The sequence below is a fragment of the Phyllobates terribilis genome, unplaced genomic scaffold (assembly GCF_046119375.1).
Source record: "Phyllobates terribilis strain yellow unplaced genomic scaffold, ASM4611937v1 Scaffold_8__6_contigs__length_399053987, whole genome shotgun sequence".
Classification (NCBI taxonomy): Eukaryota; Metazoa; Chordata; class Amphibia; order Anura; family Dendrobatidae; genus Phyllobates; species Phyllobates terribilis.
This window is the reverse complement of record NW_027362768.1, coordinates 68730228-68740490: the sequence shown is the minus strand read 5'-3', so window position 1 is coordinate 68740490 and position 10263 is coordinate 68730228. Positions and strand designations below refer to the sequence as shown.

Here is a 10263-nt window from a genome sequence, read left to right as displayed (position 1 = left end):
GCTGGAGGCCCCAGCGAGATCTATTTTTTTCCTTTTAATTTCATCTGAGACTGAACAACTGCTTTACCCCTATCCCGAACAGAAACAAACCCCAGCCGGGTAAGTGAGTGGCCTTAACACTCTGAGCAAATTTCTCTCCGGGAAAGGTGGGGTCGATCTAGGTCAGTCTCCGGGGATCTTGAACGGGAAACCCTCAGGTAGCAATTTTATTATTATTATTATTAATTTTTTTAATATATATTATTACTAACAATTTCACATAACTGGAAAATTACTAATTCAAATACTATATCATATATCTGTATTTTTGCATGCATTAACTATTTCATATAATATATACATAGTACTTCTACATCCCCAATCATTGCTGCTTCCAACTTAACTAACGTTCATACTAAGTGTAACTGTGTTAAGTTCATGCTTATTATAGCAAAAATGTACGAGATATAAGTGATTAGATGACGTGTGCTGAATGCGTGTGTAGTACTCTGCTTAGCAAATACAACAATGGAGCTGTCACGCATTTTAGGAAGCTGCGAGATTAGTGTGGAATCTGAAGGTTAGGGGGCTACGGGAGGAAGATAATACATTCCTTACGTTAGTATATGTGAATATTAACAGTCATTGTTTTGTTGAACCTTATACCATTTATGAATATTGTGATATTGATTCAGCTAGAGCAATAAATAGAATCCAGGATTCACAGGATATAAAGTTATTTTGCCCAGTTGCCCTAGAAAATTTTAATAGGAATTGGAGTACGAGAAGTGCTGTGGTGGAGAATGAGGAGGTGTTAATGACTGAAGTGGTGATTAAGAGAAATGAATAATTGATAGGCTGCAAAAGTATACATGACTTGTGAAAAGTGTTTGTGCTCGGTTACAGTAGTGAGAAAGCGAAAGCCTCATGGTAGGGATACTGCTTCGTTTCTGGAAAGGATACATTTGTACCCTGTAAGTGCACACCAGTATAGGAGAAGTAACGTTACATACCGAGTTTTCCCTGCCATATTGTTCCACATCCACACACTATAGGTAAAGAGTGGCAGTATATTATAGAAAACAGATGGTATATGCCTGTGTGACAGGATATTATTACTCATAATAATTATCTTGCCAATATTGGCACGGACTCAGGAATAGACGTAGGATATTCTTCAAGTGAGGACTCTGACCCAGATGTATGAAGAATATATAGCGATTGCTTTTGGAACGGTTTTTGTTTATAATAGTCTACATTTATTTGTTTAGACAAACTTGTCTCAGCATCAGAGCAGAGCAAAGAGTTGCAGTTCAGCTTAAGTCCCTCGAATCAGGGGTAACTGGCTAACGTACTTGACCAGTTGACCCAGCTGATTGAATCAGGGGTAACCAGCTAACGTATCTGACTGGTTGACCCAGCTGATTATATAGCAGGATACTGAAGATAGGGATCGCAACCCTTGACAAATCCTGTTATGGGTGCTCGAATCTCCAGATCAAGGAACAAGGATCCGAGGTGCACCATGTGTGATCTGGTGAGAATGGAGCATGGCAGGGCAGCTGTAAAAGATGCAACAAAGATATTGAAAAAGAGCTGGTATGCCAGCCAAGGGATGCCTAGATGCTGAGAGATGGAAACGGTTTAGTCAGGAACATTCACAATGGATTGATAAGCATGATTACGGAGCACAGGTTGCAGCCTGGTTGAGAACTAGTGAGAGACATCATCCCCTTTTAATTCCCTCCCGGTGATGATGAAACTGATCAGGTAGTGATCAGAAGCAGATCTCATGTCATACAACCCCCGACACCTAGTCGGGAACAAGGTCCAATCCAGGCTGCGCCCTCCGCTCAGTCAGAGAATAGATTAGAGCCAAGTGATAGGTCAGAGTCAAGTGTAAGTGTTGAGAAAGAAAAATCACTGTCCGAGGTTTCTACCTCCCCAACAACCATACATAGTGCCAGCACTATCAATTTTCTCCCCCGCATAGTACTGCATCTACTACAGATAGTGACAGATCCCTTCACCTGCATATGACACCATCCCCACCATGACTCCACGAGAAAAAATAATTTTAAAACTAAAAGTAGGCAAGGACGGGACTTGGGGGGGTTGAGGATAAAGAGAGAGAAAGGGAAAATCTAGCTATCAGCTCAGTTGCCAGTGAGGAGGACGGTGGAGAGGAGAACGCAGGCACACACATGCAGCCCACAGCCCCTCCCCGCACTCAGCAGCTAAGAGGAACAATAGCACTACGCTCTAAAACATGGATCTGCCCAGGATGTCAGGATAGTAATACAATATTTCAGTGTGAAAACTGTAATCTCGACAAAAGAAAACCAGAGACGGCTGCATTCCCAGTCATTACACAAACAACCAGGGGTACACAGGGGGATGAAGGACAACAGGTAAAACGGATACCACCACTTGGTATAAACCATGGTCTAGGTCAGAACAATTGTCCATGGCAAATAGTTTTCCAGACATGTATAAGAATCCGATAGGATATTATAAGACGGTGAAAGGGGTAGCTGAGAACTATGATGCCACTTGGAGTGATCTGGTACCGCTCTGTAGTCTCAATGGTGGAGTACCACTTGTGGAAAAGGTTAAACAGGTCCACGTAGGAGACGGAATAGAAGCGCTACCGGGTGACACTAAGACCCTAGAATCGAGGAAACAGTTTATCCTCCGGTTAAATGCAGTCACTAAAATAATGGCAGAAAGCCTTATCTCAGGGATGCCAGAGATATTCCAAGAACCTGAGGAAATGGTTGATAAATTCCATGCTAGGTGCGTAGCTGTGTTTAAAGATCATGATTATAATTTGAATAATCCAAGGGAATTGGGGTTTCTGAGAAATATGTTTATCACTGGTCTCAGAGAAGACCTCAGGGCAGAGGTGTTTAAGCTGCACCCAGAATGCTTATATGCCCCTTGGAGCAGTAAATATCCACATTCAGAGGATTAGAACAGGCCATAAATAAGAGAAAAAGAAAGATAAGGTCACCCCAATTATGGTAAATATACACCCAGATGCCATTCAGGACACTATTAAGGACACAGTAAAGTCAGTTACCCGAATTACTTTAGGCGGAAAAGTAGACGGGAAAAAAAAAAAAAATAAATGGACCCAGAGGATTGTAAACAAAGGGTTTCTGTTTTGGGTACGGTGAGAAGGGTCACATCTAAAGGAAACTGAACCTGTAAATGTTAAAGATAGCACATGCTATTGACTTATGTACCCATCTTCTTGTCTCAGATAAATATCCTAGAAATTTAATAGGTGCAGACATTCTTAATGTAGTGAATGCAATGATTAAATTTGGAAAGAAAGGTGTTACCATTGCAGGTCCATTATCTGAAACAACAATATAAACAATGATGTCAATAATTCAACTTGAAAAGGAGGTGGATACAGGTCTCGATGACAACATACAGGAGATGCCTGGTAACGTACCAACCGTACTATGGGTACAAGATAAAACGGATGTTGGACTGTTAAAAATAACCCCAGTGACAATTAGGTTGAAGCCTCGTGTTGCACCGGTACGTATGAGACAATATCCCCTGAGCAAGGAGCAAACAGAAGCAATTGCACTACAGGTGAATAAATACCTAGAAAAAGGTATAATCAAGGAATGTATGGTCCATGATTTGAGAGAGATTAATAAATTAATGGTTGTAGACACGCCCATAGTACCAAATCCACATACCCTATTAAATCAAATTCCATCTAATGCAAAATTTTTCAGTGATTGACCTCAGTAATGCTTTCTTCTCAGTGCCAATAGATGATGAGAGCCAGCTGCTGTTTGCCTTCATCCATGGAGGAAAGCAGTATTGCTGGACCCGGTTGCCTCAGGGGGGGGAGCAACTTCTCCCTCCATGTTCTCAGAGGCAATGGCAGGAGTACTTCTCTCTTGGCATCCTGAGAATCAAGACATTCAGCTACTTCAGTATGTGGATGATCTACTGTTGTGTACCCCAAGTAAGGATGTATGTTTAAAAGAGACATTATCTTTACTAATCTTCTTGTACCACGAAGGTTACAAGGTATCCAAGGAAAAACTGTAAATTGCAAAGGAAAGAGTAGTGTTCTTAGGACATTGTATCTCCTTCCCACTCAAACATATCACTCCAGAAAGGAATAAAAAACAAACAAAAAAAAAAAAAAAACAACAATCAGTCAGGCTGTAGAACCAACAACTTCCAGCGCATTAAGAACGTTCCTGGGGCTGGTCAGCTACTGTAGAGAGTGGATTCCTTCTGCATCTGCCATGATGCAGCCCCTATTTCACATGCTCTCTGCATGCAATAAGGGTCAGCTTTATTTGCTGACCCTAAAAGAAAAACAGGGGTTTCAAATGCTCAAGGACGCCATTCTCTCAGCACCAGCACTAAAAATCCCCAACTACGGCCTACCATTTTTCCTTTTCTGTCATAAATCAGGGGGGCATGCTAAAAGTGTGCTCACCCAAAAATATGGAGGTAGACATCGTCCTCTAGGATACTACTCTGCTCAGCTCAATGTTGTTGCAAAGGGAGCACCCTCATGCATCAGAGCGGTAGCCGCCTGTGCAATGTTGAAAGAAAAGGTGGCTAATATAGTGCTAGACAATGCACTAGAAATTCAAGATCCCCATTCAGTACAGGAACTTCTGCTCCAGGCCAGGACAAAACACCTGTCCATGAGCAGATTGACCAAGTACGAGGTGGCAATATTGACTCTCCCAAATGTCACTATCAGAAGGTGTACAACTCTTAACCCTGCCACACTAATACCTGAACCAATTGATGATGAAACATTACACCTTGAGCATAACTGCTTTGAGTTAATGGACGCAGAAACTAAACCACTAGCCAATGTACAAGAAACACCAATTTCCGAGGTGGATCTAGAGCTATATGTAGATGGCTCCCGATACTACCTAGATGGGAAGCCCCATACAGGCTATGCCATAGTCAGTCAAAATGAAGTATTAAAGGATGAGGCACTGTCCCCTAGAATGTCTGCCCAGGAAACTGAGTTAAAAGCACTCGCTGAAGCATGTATAATTGCAGAAAACAGAATTGAGAATGTTTTTACAGACAGTCGCTACGCATTTGGCATTTGCCATGATTATGGTCCCATATGGAAAAGCAGAAAGTTTATTGGTTCTTCTGGTAAACCCATAAAGAATGCAGAAGCAGTAGCACAACTCCACAGAGCGTTGGAGTTCACACCAAAGAGTGCACAAAAGAGGCTGAGGGAAACAGGAGGGCGGATGCAGCTGCAAAAGCTGCAGCCCTGTTGCCCCTCCCAGTAGAAACATTCACTGTGCAAGTGTCTGGGAGTGTGGACCTGGATCTCTTGCAGAGCCTACAGGATCAGGCCTCTGCACCAGAAAAGGAAGAATAGACTAAACGCTCAGCTAAACAGGGAAAGGATGGACTGTGGAGAGCAGATGGCAAATACTGTCTGCCAAGATCCCTGTACTCTATGATGTGCACTCTTTCTCATGGACCAACCCATCAGTCCAAGGATGCAATGGTAAGTCAGGTAAAGATCTATTGGGTAGCACCAGAATTCCACTATGCTGCTGTTAAATTCATACAGGGATGCATAATCTGTGCATGTCACAATGTGGGAAAAACGGTGAACGTGCCACCAAAGTGCACTGTGAGACCATTATACCCGTTTCAGCGACTTCAGATAGATTTCATTCAGCTCCCGAAGGTAGGCATTTATGAGTATGTGCTTGTCTGTATCGACTTATTCTCATCATGGCCAGAGGCCTGTGATATAGAACAAGCACAGCGGATCAAGGAAGGTGTGCGGAAGGCAAATGCCTTAGAAAATTTACCACTACCCGAGTGGCTCGCTTGCATGAATCCTTTAAACTTATTTAGGGAAGTTTGAGGGTGAATAAGTGGTGTCATACATTTCTTGATCCAGGCTGTGTTTATAATAGTGGTGGTTGCAATAATCATGAAACTTTTTGTGATGATGATAAAGAAAATTCTTGCTTCTAATTGTAAATGTTTTCCAGGTAAATCCCAACATAAAATTGATACAGACACTGAAGTGAAACAAACCCAAGTCCTTACTACAATAATAACCACAGTACAGCGAGAATGCATCTTCTGCAACAAGATTACTGCAGCAGACTTATCGGATTGTATGTTCTGCGCAAAACCATTGGTCTGAAAAGCAAATCCTACCAGCAGAGGATGGAACCTGATAGATGCTGAACTCTCAGCTACTATTTACTCAAAGATACCGAACATATAACTTGTAGTTGTATATACACAGCAGTCTATTATATTAAAGTAGACATATACCTGACAATCCCTCTATACATATAGCAACTATACTCAGAAAATGGTAGGGAAAGTGAGGGACAGTGGGTCTGATAACAAATTAATTTGAACGGATGCGCAGCAGGACTGGCATCCCACTACATACGGAGGGAAAGCCCCGTGATGTCGTGAAGTAGGGTTAATTTGCAGGCCTAGAATTTAGGTAGGGACATGAGGGACAGACAGTATGACAAGATGATAAAAAGAGGGGAATTGTTAAAATAATGGGTCAGCTTCGAATCATTGCCTTTAAGAAGACTTGTTTTTCAGTTAGATAATCCTTATTTAGCAATACTTTTGTTTGTTCTGTTTTCTTGTAGTGTTCTCATGACCTTTATAAGAATTGGCTCATTGGTTTATAATTATCATACTTGTCCTATGTCTGTACACAAAATAAAGTCCCAATATATCACCACCAGGAAACTCCCTAAGTTCACCATGACCTGGACTGTATTCAGTACTATCAGTGAGAAAGGATGTTGGGAGTATCATACATCATGAATATCCTGCAGATGTATTGACAAGCACCTGTTATTTAATTATTCTGCGCCAAAGATAACATATTACTTACATCATCTCATACGCATGTATCAAAGCACAACCCACGTTGATTGGGGTATATAATTATATTACATCTTAAAATAAACAGAATCATTCTCTTGAGACAGTCTGTAGTGAGTGTCTTATTTGAAGCGTCATTCCTATAGGAAATCTATATAGGTAATCTCTTTTGTCTACCTGAGAAGAAGTGAGATCCCCTCCCGTCTTTAACAACTGCAGCATACCACCATTGAACCCAGAGCAGTGTCAAAAGGTTGTTTGTTGTATAGTGGATAATGCTTCCAGTCACTTAGCCACCACAACCACCCTGTCTTCCACACAGTCAAGTCTCAGTAGCCGTTAGTCTGGACCGCATATTTCTCACTCTGATCCTCCTTCCTCCCATCATGCCGAGTACCCAGAGACAACTGATCCCACACTTGAACACTCTGAAGAGCTGTTCACTTTTCCATTTATAGATTCGGGCCTCTCGCCCGGTCCATAAAAAAAAAAATAGTCTGGGTGAAATGGTGGATGAGGATGAGAAAAAAGCCAATATGCTAAATGATTTTTTTTCAACAGTATTTACACAAGAAAATCGCATGACAGAAAACATGATTAGTGATGACAAAAATTCTCCATTAAATGTCACTTGCTTAACCCAGCAGGAAGTACGGCGGTGTCTAAAAATCACTAAAGTTGACAAATCCCCGGGCCCGGATGGGATACACCCGCGAGTACTGCAGGAATTAAGTAATGTCATTGATAGACCATTATTTTTAATCTTTAAATATTTCATAATAACAGGGTCTGTACCACAGGACTGGCGTATAGCAAATGTGCTGCCAATATTCAAAAAGGGGACAAAAACTGAACTTGGAAATTATAGGCCAGTAAGCTTAACCTCTACTGTGGGTAAAATCCTGGAGGGTTTCCTAAGAGATGCTATACTAGAGTATCTGAAGAAGAATAACCTCATGACCCAATATCAACATCGGTTTACAAGGGACCGTTCCTGTGAAACTAATCTGATCAGCTTTTATGAGGAGGCAAGTTCGGGACTGGACCAAGGAAATGCAGTGGATGTTGTGTATATGGACTTTTCAAAAGCTTTTGATACGGTTCCACACAAAAGGTTGATACATATATTTTCCCCTATCACCATTGTTCTCATTTTATGTATGTGGGTTAAGAACTGGCTCAGTGATAGAAAACAAAGGGTGGTTATTAATGGAACACACTCAGACTAGGTCTCAGTTAACAGTGGGGTACCACAGGGGTCAGTATTGGGCCCGCTTCTTTTTAACATATTTATTAATGACCTTGTAGGGGGCATACAGAGTAGTATTTCAATATTTTCAGATGACACTAAACTCTGCAGGGTAATCAATACAGAGGAGGACAATTTTATATTACAGGAGGATCTATGTAAACTAGAAGCTTGGGCTAATAAATGGCAAATGAGCTTTAATGGGGATAAATGTAAGGTAATGCACTTGGGCAGGGGAAATAAAATGTATAATTAAATGCTTAATTGTAAAACACTGGGCAAAACTGTCACTGAAAAAGACCTGGGTGTATTAGTGGATGACAAGCTCACGTTTGGCGGCCAGTGTCAGGTAGCTGCTGCGAAGGCAAATAAAATAATGGGATGCATTAAAAGAGGCATAGATGCTCATGAGGAGAACATAATTTTACCTCTATACAAGTCACTAGTGCGACCACACTTAGAATACTGTGTACAGTTCTGGTCTCCAGTGTATAAGACAGACATAGCTGAACTTGAGCGGGTGCAGAGAAGAGCGACCAAGGTTATTAGAGGACTGGGGGGTCAGCAATAGCAAGACAGGTTATTACACTTGGAGTTATTGACTTTGGAAAAACGAAGCTTAGGGGTGATCTTATTACCATGAACAAATATATGAGGGGACAGTACAAAGATCTTTCTACTGATCTTTTTACTCTGAGGCCTGAGACGGCGACAATGGGGCATCTTCTACGTCTGGAGGAAAGAAGGTTTAATCATAATCACAGACGGGGATTCTTTACTGTAAGAGCAGTGAGACTATGGAACTCTCTGCCGCATGATGTTGTAATGAGTGATTCACTACTAAAATTTAAAAAGGGCATGGATGCCTTTCTTTAAAAGTATAATATTACAGGTTATATATTCTAGATTCCTTGGGCGTTGATCTAGGGAACTAGTCTGATTGTCGTATACAGTCAGGAAGGAATTTTTTTCCCCCATGTGGAACTTAGTGTTTGCCACATGGTTTTTTTTTTGCCTTCCTCTGGATCACCATGTTAGGCTATGGGTTGAACTAGATGGACTTAGTCTTCCTTCAACCTTAAAAACTATGTTACTATGTTACTTGAAGCGAGGTAAGAGGAGATCGCATGTAACGATGCTGAAATATTTGAGCAGCCACGGTCACACGAAGGCGACGGTGGGAAAGTGTCACAAGAGGTGAACGATGATGAGACACAATTGCCAGAAAATCAGGATGAGGACGAGGTTGCGGAAGTGGAAGATGAGGTGGTGGATGATATGGTAACTGACCCAACCTGGCAGGAGGACATGCAGAGCGAGGACAGCAGCACACAGGGGGAGGGAGGCAAAGCATCACAACAGGCAGGAAGAAGCAGTGTGGTAGCCGCAGACAGAAGGCAGGCAACCGTTCCCCGTAACACCAACACGTAGGAAGTTGCAAGTACAACTGTTAGGTCTTCCCAAGTCTGGTTGTTTTTTAAAGACTCTGCTAATAACCCCAAAAAGGCAATTTGCACCACCTGCCAAGCCAGCATCAGCAGGGGTGGCAAAACTAGCAGCCTGACCACCACCAGCATGATCAGGCACATGGCAGCAAAGCACCCGACTTTGTGGGCCGAACCCCAGGGTCCAGGAACAGTGTCTGCGGGTGGCACCACTCCTTCTTCCGCTGTTGTGCATGCAAGCCAATCTCCTGTCCATGGTTCATGAGAAGATGGCTCCTGCCCTGCACCTGTCGTTGCACACTCTCAAGTAGCAGCATCAGGAAGCACGTCCATGTCCTCCCAGCGCAGCATTCAGTAGTCAATATCCCAGTCCTTGGAACACAAGCGCATATACGCAGCCAACGCCCCATAGGCCACACTACTAACTTCCCACATTTCATGACTGCTTGCGCTTGAAATGTTGCCTTTTAGGCTCGTGGAGAGGGAAACATTCCACAACCTGATGACAGCGGCCGCCCCTCGTTTGAGGACTCCACCAAGATGGTGAGCGGCGATGATGCCATAATTAGCGTCACCATCCCGCATCTCTGTCTTCTGAAATGCTCTTTGCTCACAATCAAAGAGGATGCATAGCAGGCAGAGCATGATGAGATGGAGCAAGGAACCATACAGGGTGATTACACA

The 10263-nt window shown here is 42.5% G+C and overlaps 1 long non-coding RNA gene across 1 annotated transcript; it reads left to right on the top strand.

The window, feature by feature from the left end:
- Positions 1-1727: 1727 nt before the first annotated feature.
- LOC141156721 (uncharacterized) lies at positions 1728-6050 on the top strand. The gene is made up of 2 exons (XR_012247706.1): positions 1728-5515; positions 6015-6050. It is a non-coding gene; the product is annotated as an uncharacterized lncRNA (long non-coding RNA).
- The last annotated feature ends 4213 nt before the right edge of the window (positions 6051-10263 follow it).